This window comes from Puntigrus tetrazona, chromosome 1 (genome assembly GCF_018831695.1).
Source record: "Puntigrus tetrazona isolate hp1 chromosome 1, ASM1883169v1, whole genome shotgun sequence".
Lineage (NCBI taxonomy): Eukaryota > Metazoa > Chordata > Actinopteri > Cypriniformes > Cyprinidae > Puntigrus > Puntigrus tetrazona.
In genome coordinates this window covers 4,019,516-4,032,580 of record NC_056699.1, presented here as the reverse complement: position 1 = coordinate 4,032,580, position 13,065 = coordinate 4,019,516, and the positions used below count along the sequence as shown (strand labels likewise).

General features: G+C 35.9%; 1 long non-coding RNA gene across 1 annotated transcript; it reads right to left on the bottom strand.

Annotated features, from left to right (window-relative positions):
- Nucleotides 1-8,242: 8,242 nt before the first annotated feature.
- Nucleotides 8,243-12,484, bottom strand: LOC122341420. Its single transcript, XR_006250463.1, has 2 exons — nucleotides 12,292-12,484; nucleotides 8,243-10,556 (listed from the first exon to the last, which is right to left on the bottom strand). It is a non-coding gene; the product is annotated as an uncharacterized LOC122341420 (long non-coding RNA).
- Between the last annotated feature and the right edge of the window lie 581 nt (nucleotides 12,485-13,065).

Sequence of the window (13,065 nt, the reverse complement as noted above, 5' to 3'; positions counted from 1 at the left end):
CAAAAAAACCCCCCAAAAAACATCTGGCGAGCGGAAAATATCACGATTTTGAAATCAATCCTCGCATTTCGTACACGTAAAAACATGCAAAACACGCTAGCAACCACATTAGCAACTCCTTAAATTTACGGTTTGAGCAGCATTAGCTATATGTGACACGAGAGTCCAAGTCATCCTAGAGGTCCACATCTTTTTATATGTAATAAAACCTCATGGAAACATTGTGGTGAAACCATCTGGAGGCAAATATGACAGGAACTGGGAAGGAATGTAGGAAACCATTTTAATGAACCTTAAACTCGGGACTTACTGGGAAAACGCAGACCTCATTTTGCTTGATTTGACGCTAATGATGTACCTCGCCATCCTTTTGGCTTTGAGCTTCGCTTTACGCACATTCTTTGAACAATTAAGAGTCTTCAAAACCTGATCAGGTCTCCAACAGAGAGCCATTATAATGAATTCCAGTCCTTTATGTACCCATGTATCTCTCTAAAAGTCCTAATTGCAGGATTTATCTGGCAAGAGGGCAAGGACTGGTGTATTATGGGATAGCTTATTTATTTATTTGACAGTGAGATCAATGGCTGTCTCTGCAAAACATACTATCATATTGCTCCTTTCAAGTCATGTGGGAATGATTGTATTTATGAGAACGCAATGATGTGATTTTCTTTTAGTCTAGACTTTGCAAGTCGGAGGCGCCTCAATTCAGCAATCACTGTACGGTTTAGTTTGGATGCAGCTGGTAAGCAAGCATTTCTCATTTAGTATCATTTAGACACTGCACTAAAATACGAAGCATGAATAAGCAAATTCGAAGCGTGCAAAACGTTACCCCACAATGCAAAATGCTGGACTCGACTTTTCGTTTCCAGTTAAAGTTCCATTTTTCGAAATCTATTTCTTGATGCATTTGATTGAAAAGTTCGATTTTAAGAAATTTCAAGACAAAATGCAACTAAAAAAAGATTCAATGCAAAACTAAACAGTTTTTTTTTTTTTCCCAAGATGACAACTAAACACCACTAACTGAATTAAGCGTGCAACGATAAAGCATGCTACCATTTGAAACATTTATCATTGCATAATGCGCTCTGTTTCACACTCTATTTTTAAACTCGATTTGCATTTCCTGAAGGAAAAAAAAAAATCAGTGCTTGCAAGATAAGCAAAAGAACAGATAAAGTTTAAGGTGAGTTTAGGTCTTGGCTTTGATTTTGTTTAAATGAAAAGTCAATCAGACTATAAACAGATAAAATTATAAAGGTAGACAAGACCACAATACCATATGCAAACATTAATATGCCACAGTTGGCTTAATTTAAGACGCTAAACACAAAAAAAAAAAAAAAAAAAAAAATAAATATATATATATATATATATATATATATATATATATATATATATATATATATATATATATATATTTATTTATTTATTTATTTATTTTTTTTTTAAATCTTATTATTTATTTTTTATGTACACAAATAATTTTTTTAAGTTCTAAATACAATTATTATAATGTTTTACTTACCAATAATCACTGTTCTTTTAATAAGTCGCTTTCAATTTATTGTGACTTTACTACAAATAACATTTTCTAGAAATGTACGAGTGAAATTTTTTTTCAAATGCATAAATTACCATATATGAAATGCAGTATATTGTCATATAAAGTAAAAACATGCACGACAACTATTATAAATGTAATATTTGCTGTTAACATAATTCATAGAATAATATATAGCCCATACGTTTACGTGTTTTTTAGACACAGGTACAAATATATCCTTCTTGAAACCCAACATAACAATAATATTATAATAACATAAACAAACAACAACAAAAAATCATATTACAAATTCCATTAAAATATGCACACATACAAATTTTACTATGAGGATTTAAGATAAATCAATCCATCTTTAGTTACCCGGAAAAAGTATACGAAAAACATATATACGGCCTTATAAGTAACATATATGGCGATATCACTCTTTACAGTATTACACAAAATCTCTCTGTACATTAAGCAGCTCAATTAATTGCTATTATAATTACTAAAAGCTGGTATTTAATTCGCACTATAGCCAGTGACTCTTTCAGCATGTGTTTGCATGTGTTTGTCAGTGAGAAGGAGCGAGCGGGAGAGAGGAAAGACTACATACGTGTGTATGCACATAGCTGAGCAACAGTTTGCTGCAGCATTGTCAGCATGCCAACATTACACTGCATAATTTATTTGCCCTGCAGATGGCCATATCCATAGCAACTAATGCTTGCACTGCTATTTACAGGTGGCAGCTGGATGCAGCGCTGATGAGATTTGGGGTTAGACGCTCTCACCAGAAGCTATTAACGAGTGAAGAACACAGGCGTACTGATCCACACGAAAAGGCATGTTGCTTTGCATCTCTACACCTAAATTCGCCGCCGAGTCAGTCCCGAAATGAAGGCAGCTGCTTCCATGCCTCGCTGCCCAGATGGTCAAATGCTTTAAAGGACAGTGTTTCTCTCCGAAAGAAGCTTCCAAGCTAAAGCTAAATTCGAGAAAGTTTTTAAACAAAACCGAGTCAATTTCTAACGACTACAATGCCTTAAAAAACACTATAGTAATTAATAGTAAATACTGTAGTATTTTTTTAACCGCATGTGGTATTATTGCATTTTTAAATCACGGGGCTTGAATCTGATTGGCTGATGAACAATCTAAGGCGTGCAGTTATTTTCAAGGATCACATTAAATGATCAACCAGATGGTTTCTATTATTTCAAAGATTTTACAACAGACACTGGCCAAACTAATAAATATAATAATCAATATTATAAAAAACGGCAGCTCATTTCTATGTTTTGCCACAAAATGATGTTTTATAATGTATGGCAAGCACATACTCTCTCCCTCAGACACACACACACACACACACACACACACACACACACATTAGCACATGAGCTAATGTTGTTAGCGCCGCTCTGGGGACTTTATCCGTACGTAACTCAAAAACAGCTTTACTTCTCACAAGCGAGGTAACAACGGGCTGTTAGTGAAGAAAATGAACTCTTCTGAGAGATGCACAGATTTGGAGCTATTTCACACGCTCTCCTTCACACACACACACACACTCATAACTTACTTATTAACAGCATTAGTCTGCTATCCACAGGTCAAGCCTCCATAACTAGATCAAAAATGACGTTTTGGAATTAACAACGAAGGCATTGGGAGAGATGAGGAAGACACAATCCTAGTCACAATAAAGTTTTAGGTACAAAAACCAGACAGATGTCTTGAAATATGTTGTCTGATCAATGTCTTGAGATGTGGCAACCACAGTATAAGCAGAATAATTGACTCCGGCCTTTGAATTATTAGAAAAATAACTTCAACTCTGACTATAGTTTTGTTTTTGGTTTTTATTCAAATTCAGTTATTAATTCAAGTAATTTACTATATGGTTTTAAAAAAAAGACCTAGTATTTGCTATAAATTATACATTTTTTATGTGGATATTTGTCAAATAATGTTATTTTTTCAGATATTTTCTGTATTGTTATGTTTAAACATGCAAAAAATGAGTATCTAATTTATTAAATATGCACTATTTGTATACGTTTCATTCGGAACGTAGAAAGCCACACTGTAATGTAAAATGTATATGTATAAATATATATATATATATACACACACATTATTGGCATATGTTTTACACGAAAATACTACTTTTGCCGTTATTTCGTTTTTTCTACTTTCATGTTTAATTTAACATTGTAAAATTCTAAGATCTTGTGTCATTTCGTTGAATATTTTGTAGAGTATTTTTCCGTAAATAAAAAATGGCTTAGTGCATAAGAAAAACAAATTTTAAGCAAACAGTTTTAACAGATATGTCCTGCAAATCTATAATAGATAAAGTGCAACGAACTAAAAACTTCACAGTGTATTTTGAATACGTCCCTTTCTAGTGCAGGGATAGTCTCAAGCTGAATATTTATAAGTCAAACTGCACTTCACATCCAAAAGTGCATGTGAAGAACAGATCTGGGACAAGATCGCTGGACATAAAAATTCAGCAAAGGTTATAAAAATGCACCGGACTGAGACATTTTAGTCAACGTGGGTTTGGATGGGCCTTCGTGTCTTCACACCTCCATATGGTTCCTGGGAAAGAAGCAGTTTTTCAGGTCTAAGACGGTTCAAGGTTTTATCTGAAAGTTTAGTGTTGTCTGCCTAGGTAGATTTTTTTGGGCACTTCAGAGACACCCTCCCAAAGCAAAGACTGTATCAAATGGTAGCGAAATGATGCTGCCTTCTGAGATCATTTAGCTCATTCATGGATCATTTAGGCCAAAATTAGAGGAAATCACAGACATCCTTTAAGGAAAAGAAAATATCATAGAGAGAGAGAGAGAGAGAGAGAGAGAGAAAGATAATTAAGAAAATATCAATTTAGAGAAAAAAGACAGACATTTTATTTAACAGCGATGTATTGAACAGATCAAAATTAACAGAAAAATACCTAAAAACCAGCCAACAAATAAATAAATAAATGCTGTTTATTTAAGCATAAAAAGTGTGGTAGCACAAATGTTTTCAACATTAATGAGAAATATGTCTTAAGCAGCAAAAGCAGTATATTAAAATGATTTCAAAAGTATCATGTGACACTGGAGACTGGCGAAAATAAATCTGATTTTAAAATTTGAGTAAATTTGAGTAAAAATAATGTTTTCTTTTATTAGTTATTGTAGAGTTATTATAAAAACTGATTGTTTTTTTTTCCTCCCAAAATGCAATAAATCCAATTGAATCATTATCAAGTCATATTTTAAATATTGGAACTGTAATACAAAGTGATATTTGATGCACATATCACATCCTCTGAACTCAATACTCAATACTAATCTTATATAGGCTACAGGCACTGGACTAATAATAGGCTACATTCAATCAGTCATCATTCCCAAAATGAATGCATCAGGTCAACCTAATGATATAAATTAATTACAACAATAAAAGAAAATTTCATCATGAACAAGAACGGCGGACATATCGCCTCCTGCATGAAAGAGAGACTGGTGTTTTTCGCGGTTTGGGGAAAAAAAAGAAGACAGCAGGGCGGATTTTTTTTTCTGTGACATTAAAAATCAGCTTTTCAATATGCTGATTTTGGCGGAAACTTTTGGATAAACACATATAGATGGCAGCTGGTGCTCTGTCAGGTTAACATGAACCCTGCAGGTGCAGAGGCTGAAAAGCAGTTACACGCTGTCTTCCAGTGACTGTCAACGGTGAAAGCTCGCCAGCAAATCCCTGATTTTTGAGATTAAACTCTGCTGGGCCTTAGTCATATCCAAGTCTCAGTCGCTTAACTGACATATTTTTATTTATACACATCTAATGCGATGAAAAAGCTTTAAGCCGGCAGAATCCTCTTATGTTACTCTTAACTTTCTTGTTAAATCCTTACGCCGCGGTGACTCTAAATTGAATTAATGCGACTCCCGTGGTCGCTTTATAATAAGCAATATTGTATTTATCTCAATTACACCTCAAAAAAACACAATTAAATAATAATAATAATAATGCGATAGCATCTGACAGGTTTTTTAGCCTAAACTTTTGACAAATACATATTTGTCAGAATTAACTGGCAGTGTTTAGGGAGCATATTTTTTTTTAAGTAAGAGACGTGAATTACATTAATATTTCTGCATACCATTAAAGTGTTTATTTTTTATCCCACAATTCTGACTTTTTTCTTTGCATTTCTGAGAAGACATTAAGTCAGAATTGTGAGAACTGCACGATATAAACTTAATGTACTGTTTACAATATAAACGTATAAATGTAAACAATGTAAGATTCATATCTCACTAATGAAGTCAAAATTATGACTGTTCTCTCACAGATGCGAGATTTGTCTCACAATTCTTTTTATAACTGAGTTGAGTTCACAAAAAAAGTATAAACTGACAACAGAATTGAGATTAAAAAGTCAGAACAGCTAGAAAAAAGATGCAATTTATATCTCATAGTTCAGATTATACTTCTTGGAATGGCAAGTTCATATTCATAATGCTAATTTTATTTTATTCTATTCTATGGCAGGAAAAAAAGAGTTTCTATACAAACGTCTGCTACAGCCAAGAGTATAACTTAAAGATACGAAGTGAATTGAAAAGGAAAGTACTTTGTGTTCTCTGGAGAGGATGTTTTGTCACCTTCCCGTCGGTTTGTTTGAGGAAAAAGGTTTCGTCGAACTTTCATATAAATGTAGGATTTAAAAGATTTAGACTATCGAACAGCGCTGAAAACAAGATGCCTTGCCTTATTGAGTTGCTCGGAGAGTAAAATGTCAAGTTAATTCCAGCCAAGACATGCTTAAACTAAACATTTTCAAATTGCAGCATGAAAAATTACACTACATTGCATTATATATATATATATATATATATATATATATATATATATATATATATATATATATATATATATATATATATATATATTCCTTTTTTTTTTTTTTTTTGGAGGCAATTCGACACTACAGACTTTACCGTGATACCCACCACCCCCAAAAAAAGTCCTCTCCTGTCCTCACTCGCCCACTCACCCTCTTTCTAAACTATGGAAGAATCAGGTTAACCTTTGCTGGCTTGTCTCTCCCACACATGCAGCAAGATTTCCAGGGTTTTCACATCAAGAGCTCTGGGCATTTGTTCAGCTTTTACAAGTTGAGGGACTTGCGTTGGACTTGGTGCAGCCTTTCAAACAATTTCTTACATCATGCAAACAAACCAAAAAAAGACGACGGCAGGCGATGCGTTTTCACCCTTTTTTGCTCAACAAAACCCGTTAGGAGACGTTCTGAAGGGGGGAAAAAAATGGGGTTAGAGTTTCAAGACTGAAGCTGTTCTATTGTGTATTTTGAGGGAGATTAATGGTCCTGTAAGGAGATAGGTTTTTGTGAAGCACTCTGCCCTAATGCCAGACCCATCCATTAAAGGATTATCATGGATAATCATTGCTCTATCTAAATCTATCCTGCTCGGGTCCATCGGGCCCGGGGTTCAACAAACAGTGATGGGGGAATGATTTCCATTAAAACATGATTCTGTCCCTCCAGTGCTGTTACTGTCATGGTTAATCATATACACAGCTCTGCCAAGTGCCGGTGGCATTGTGCCTTTTACCTGCGGGCCTGGAACATTTTCGCCGCCCACCTTGCCAGCCTCGACACCGATTTGTGATTGTATCGCCATGTTTCTCCCAACCGTATTTTACCTTCAGTGAAGCCGTATGGGCAACCGTGCATGTCCAGGTGACACCTTTCACCTCGAGATCAAAAGTACCGTAAGAAATGTATAAATAACATTTCGCTTTGCAAAAATGAAGCCTATATTTTCAGTGCCGGTTTAAGATGTTTGGCATTATTTTCATTACAATTACGCGCATCCGCTCCCAAATTCTCATTATTGTAATGCTTCCAGACATTTTCTTTATGTTCTTATTATCATTATTCTCAATGGTGATTCTCATTAGAATCTCATTACTGTAATATAATTTGGCTTCTTTATTATTTAAATTAGCTTAAAGTAGTTTAAAAAAAGGCACCATGATGTGTAAGTACTACAATTGATGTAATATCATTATCAAGATTACTCCGCATTACGGTAATGAGAATTGGGGTATAAAGAGTTTAATAGTCATGGAAATAATGCCCAGAAGTCCCAATAAGTCTATGCATAATCTATCATAGTATACAAAATTAATTTTGCATTTTGATTTTGAGGTAAACTTTTACGTAGACATTTCTTGTTGTATTTTGTGAAATTCAACCAGTAGCATTTTCCTCCTTTCAAATCCAAGTACTTATCAAGTACTTATTTTTCTGTAAAAAATACAGTATATATTAGAAAGAAAGAAAATGTCCTTACTTATAAGTAACTAACTAAAGAGCAGTAAAGTATATGAAATAATACTTAATATTTTTTTTTTTACTTGTAGCTGATTAAGCAAAAAACCTGTAAAACAAAAGACACTCATTCAAAATTCTATGAAAACAAGTCTAAATGTTTTATGCACTGCTGTTATTCAAGTACATGTGTTTTGTTTTAAGATTCTTTAAATATTTTAACAATTGAAAAATCTGTAGCTTAGCAATTAGACAGACCAAAACAAAGCTAAATATATCATTATTGTAGTTAAATACTCAAGCTAGTGTATTGTGTACTCATATATATATATATATATATATATATATATATATATATATATATATATATATATATATACAGTAATAGTACAAAAATTTGTTAAATGCAGTCTTTCCGCTAAAACAAAAAAATAGTCCACTGACAGAAAATAGCTTATCATCCACTGCATAATTTATTTTTTAACACCATATATAATATTTTCTCTCACTCATCTCTTCATGTGAAAACATCTGTTTTCCGTCTTTCAGTTTAAAAACTCTGAGTCTCATTTCAGTGTAAACTGATGGATAATTGATCATACTCGAAACAGAAAACTAGTAAATACAGTAATATTCTTCATCACGCTGAAAAAACTGCTGGATCATCTCCGCATGAGAAACGTTTATTAGACTGGGAAGGGCGTGGTCTCAAAATTAAAGATCAAATATGTAACATAAGGCCAGCAGAGGTCACTCCTACTTCATTAAATAAATAACGCATTTAATTTTGCCGAAATGCATAATACACAGAACAGTTTTATGCTGTATCATTGATTGTTTATGTTGCTAACGGTGGTTGCCAAGAGTGCTGCTCAGTGATAGACAGAACTGTTGGGTGAAGCGATCATAGCCGTGCTGTATTGTGTGTGTGTGTGTGTGTGTGTGTGTGTACACATACACACTCGCTCCCCCCAAAAGTATTGGGACAGTGAGGCCAAAAAAAGATCTGACACACAATTTAGAAGATAGCATGCTTTGTTTGAACACACCGATTTTTCATGCGAGCAAAAGTATTGGAGCATGTGACTGACAGGTGTACTTCGTTGCCCAGGTGTGTCCAATCACAATGATTATTCAAACAATAATTAGCACTGAATGTTCAAGCTCAGTCTCACGTTTGGGTTTTGCCTGTTCAAGCTGCATTTGTAGTTAAGACGTGTAACCGACATGAAGACCAGAGAGCTGTCTATGAGTGAAAAACAAGCAACTGTGAAGCTGAGAGAGAATGAATCAGAGCCATTGCACACACATTAGCCATAGCCATTTCAACCATTCGGAATGTCTTGAAGAAAAAAGAAGCCGCTGGTGTACTAAGTAACAGACATCGAGCAGGTAGACCAAGGAAAAAAACTGCGGTTGATGACAGAAGCATTGTAAGAGCTGTCAGGAAAGACTTTAAAACAACTGTAAGTTATCAGCAACAATCTCCAGGGCAGGGGTCTACTGATCGCAGAAAACTTCACAAGTAAAGAGGTTACACCAGAAGATGCAAACCGCTCACTGGCAAAAAGAATAGAAAGGCCAGGCTGGAATTTGCTAAAAAGTACAGAGATGAGCCTCAAAGACTATGAGACCAAGTTTTATGGAACGATGAGACAAAGATTAACCTTTACCAAAGTGACAGAAAAGCTGAGGTTTGGGGAAAGAAAGGATCTGCTCGTGATCCCAATCGTGCAAGTTCATCTGTGAAACACAGTGGAGGTAATGTCGTGGCTTCTTCTAGGACGGGCTCATTAACCTTTGATTGCAGCAAAATGAACTCAGAGGTCTACAGAAGCATTTTGTAAGCCAATTTAAAGAAAGATGCAACCAAACTTATTGGGAGACCCTTCATCATGCAGCAAGATAATGACCCAAAACACAGTCAAAACAACAAAAGAGTTCGCAAGAAGCAGAAGGTTTTAGACCGACCAATCTCCAGACTTAAACCCTGTGGAGCATGCCTTTTACCTGCTAAAAAGTAGACTGAAGAATAATAATGTTAACAATAATATTTCGTTCATCACCCGTATACTATTATTGTAGAATTATTTTGAAACCCAGGTTGCATTTTATAGTCATTTTAAATGATCAACATTTTTTTAAAAATGCAAAAGTTGGGCATATTTATTTATCAGTTAAATATTTTATTTTATTTCGTATTATATTATATGAAAATTAAATTAAAATGAAAAAATGAAAACCCCCAAAAAAAGAATCTGTATCAGTATCAGTCATGAGAAGCAATATCAGCCAATCTCCATTTTCTCTGACATGTCCCCTTGAAGCTCAAAAACATTTCCGTTCCTGCAGGGTTCCTCATTAATCTTGGAGCGGGAGATCCCATGCGAACTCCACGATGATCTCCCAAACAAAATGAGCAAAATAGATGGATAACAGTTGGCTGACTTGTTTTGACACCCATCATCCGTTAGTCAGCCGTAATGCGCGCAGGACTGGAAGATTAATCAGCGAGAAGTGAAGTGACACACACAAGAGGGAAGGAGTGAAGGTTGCTGAGGCCAGGACCTTTAAGAGTGTGGGATGATCCGATGAGGTGGCCTGCTCTTCTTAGGTTGACATGACACCGCTCCTCTAATTGGTCCAGTGAGGGGAGAACAAAGTGAAGAGAGAGAATGTGAGAGATACCATTGAAATCAACGCCGCTGTCACAACTACATAATGATATATCTGCGTCCATACGAGCGAGATGCATTCACGCGCCGAACGTGCAAAGATGTTTCTAGCTTTGTAAAGAACACGACACAAAAGCATCCATAATGTATCGGGCCAAGTGACAATGCAGGCAAATTATAACGTGTTTCGCGCAAACCGTGCTATTATAAAAGCCTTTGTTGTGTTCTAAAAAGACGATTTTGCAGGAGAAAGAAACGGATCAAAGGACAAAGGAGAGAAAGCTAGCCAACCGTGATTTTTTTTTCCACGTTACGATCTCGGCCCCGCAAAAAGAGGCTGAAGATGAGGAAATGTGACATATCAGGTTTTTGGTGACACTCTGTAGTGGTTCATGCTCCGATGGTCAGCGCTCATTCAGGAACGGGACCCGCGACCCTTTCGACTCAGAGAAATTCGCTCATACCTTTTGAGCTCAGGGCCTAAAACCAACATCTTGCCACACCTGCCAATGACCGGTGACCTGAGAAAATTTACTGGTCATAGATTGTATTTTTTTCGTATTAACCATGGAACTGTATGTGCATTTTTCATAAAAAAACCTACATAAGCTATACTAACCTATACACCTCCAGGGGGTTAACACATCTTCTGAAGCAGATCGATGTTGTAACTAAAATATTTCTAATTCTATATTTCTATTCAGCTGTTGCCTGAGGTTAGTGATTTGAGTTCAAATTTTATAATAAAAACATAAACAGAAATATTTTTTTGTTTCAAAAACCCATTTATCTGCGATCTGTGTTAACCTCCTGGGATTTATGGAGCTTCCAAATAATGGCCACTATCCACCAGCATCATCAAGCTTGGAAAAAGTAGAAATACACCTAGGATGGGTTGGGGGAGAGTGAATTATGTGGTAATTTTCATTTTTGGGTGAACTATTCCTTTAAGTACTTCTTAAAAAAGTTCATCTTTTCTCGCCAGTGTTCTTCTTCACAAATCTTGAACATTTTTACCATCTCGTGTTTTTCGAATACTGTCTCTTCATCTTCTCGAATGGATATCAAAGACAAATGTCGAATGATATTTCTCCGGTCTGATATTAAGCGGATGCAGCAGGAGCAGGATTCACGAGAAGCGCTCTGGGGCCGAGGACGAGAGGCGGAGGTGCGTGATGGTAAAGATGCGAGAGATGACAGACAGAAGGCAGACTGGCCAGCAGCGCGTGGGCTGTCAGGCTCAAATGCGTGATGCTGCTCAGCCGGCACCATAAATTAAACCCGTGGGAGAACCCAGGCGAGGAGAGGAGTCCACCGTAGTCATGCCGAGTGCAGATGGAGGAGGTGGAAAACCTCGCTATGCTAAATTGAGCTCCATCTCCTTACACTTCCCCATCATCTCTCAGCTTCGGTTTATTCCCCCATTCTGGCCTTTCTTTTCTCGCTGTATCGCCTGCCATCATTCCCTAGCCCGAAATCCAATTGCACGGGCCCCTATCACTTTCAAACTGAATTCCATTTAGGTACAGTGCCGGCTGGAAGCCCCTATGGATGCATCACTTCTTGACAGAGTGACTTGGGACTTTCGGTCAAAAGCCCACAGCATCTGCGGGCCAGTCCTCGGTGCGTCGTATCGTGCTGTACTCATCAATCAGCATCACATCAAAGCATCTCGATGATGGATCTTGGATTACCTCCACAGGCTGAGAAATGACAGTCAGCAGAAGTCTGCCGCTCCGTCTTTGTCAGTGCGCCGTAGGGGATCCACGACGCCCCCCTGCTGGTTTCTGGGCATTTGGGTTGTCTTCGGTTCCTGACGTTTTAAAAAAAAACAAAAACTTTTTTTGGGAATATGCTACATATTGACATTTTTTTTTTAGATGAGTTTCTGCTCTCAAACTGATTTGTCTCGTTTAAGAATATGTTTAAATATTTTAATTGGGAAATGTAGCTTAACGATGACTGGGATGAAGCCCAAGATGATAATTTAGTTCACAAAACAACTTAGTACTATTATAATATTTTTATTATCATTATTATTATCATCCTCATCATCATCATCATCATCATCATCATCATCATTATCATTATTATTTAGTTACATTTGAAAATAATTGTGCAGATTTATTATCTGTCACTTATTAAAACAAAAAATGTTCAAATAATAATAATAACATATATTCCCTTTTTTTAATTCAGCCACCAAAGACAATCTGACTGCCTACAAATCATTATTATTATTATTATTGTTGTTATTTAATGAAAACAATAAAACAATCTTCATTACATTAGTATCATTATTATTATTATTATTATTATTATTATTATTATTATACTTTTTCAAAGATCTTCTACTGTCAAACTGATGAAAATGAACTGGCACAAAGCAATCAGAAAGCAACTTCTACCTGGTTTTTCAGCAATCAGAGCAGAGCGGCGTAAAAGCGTCCTCAGCCTTTGGCCAAACA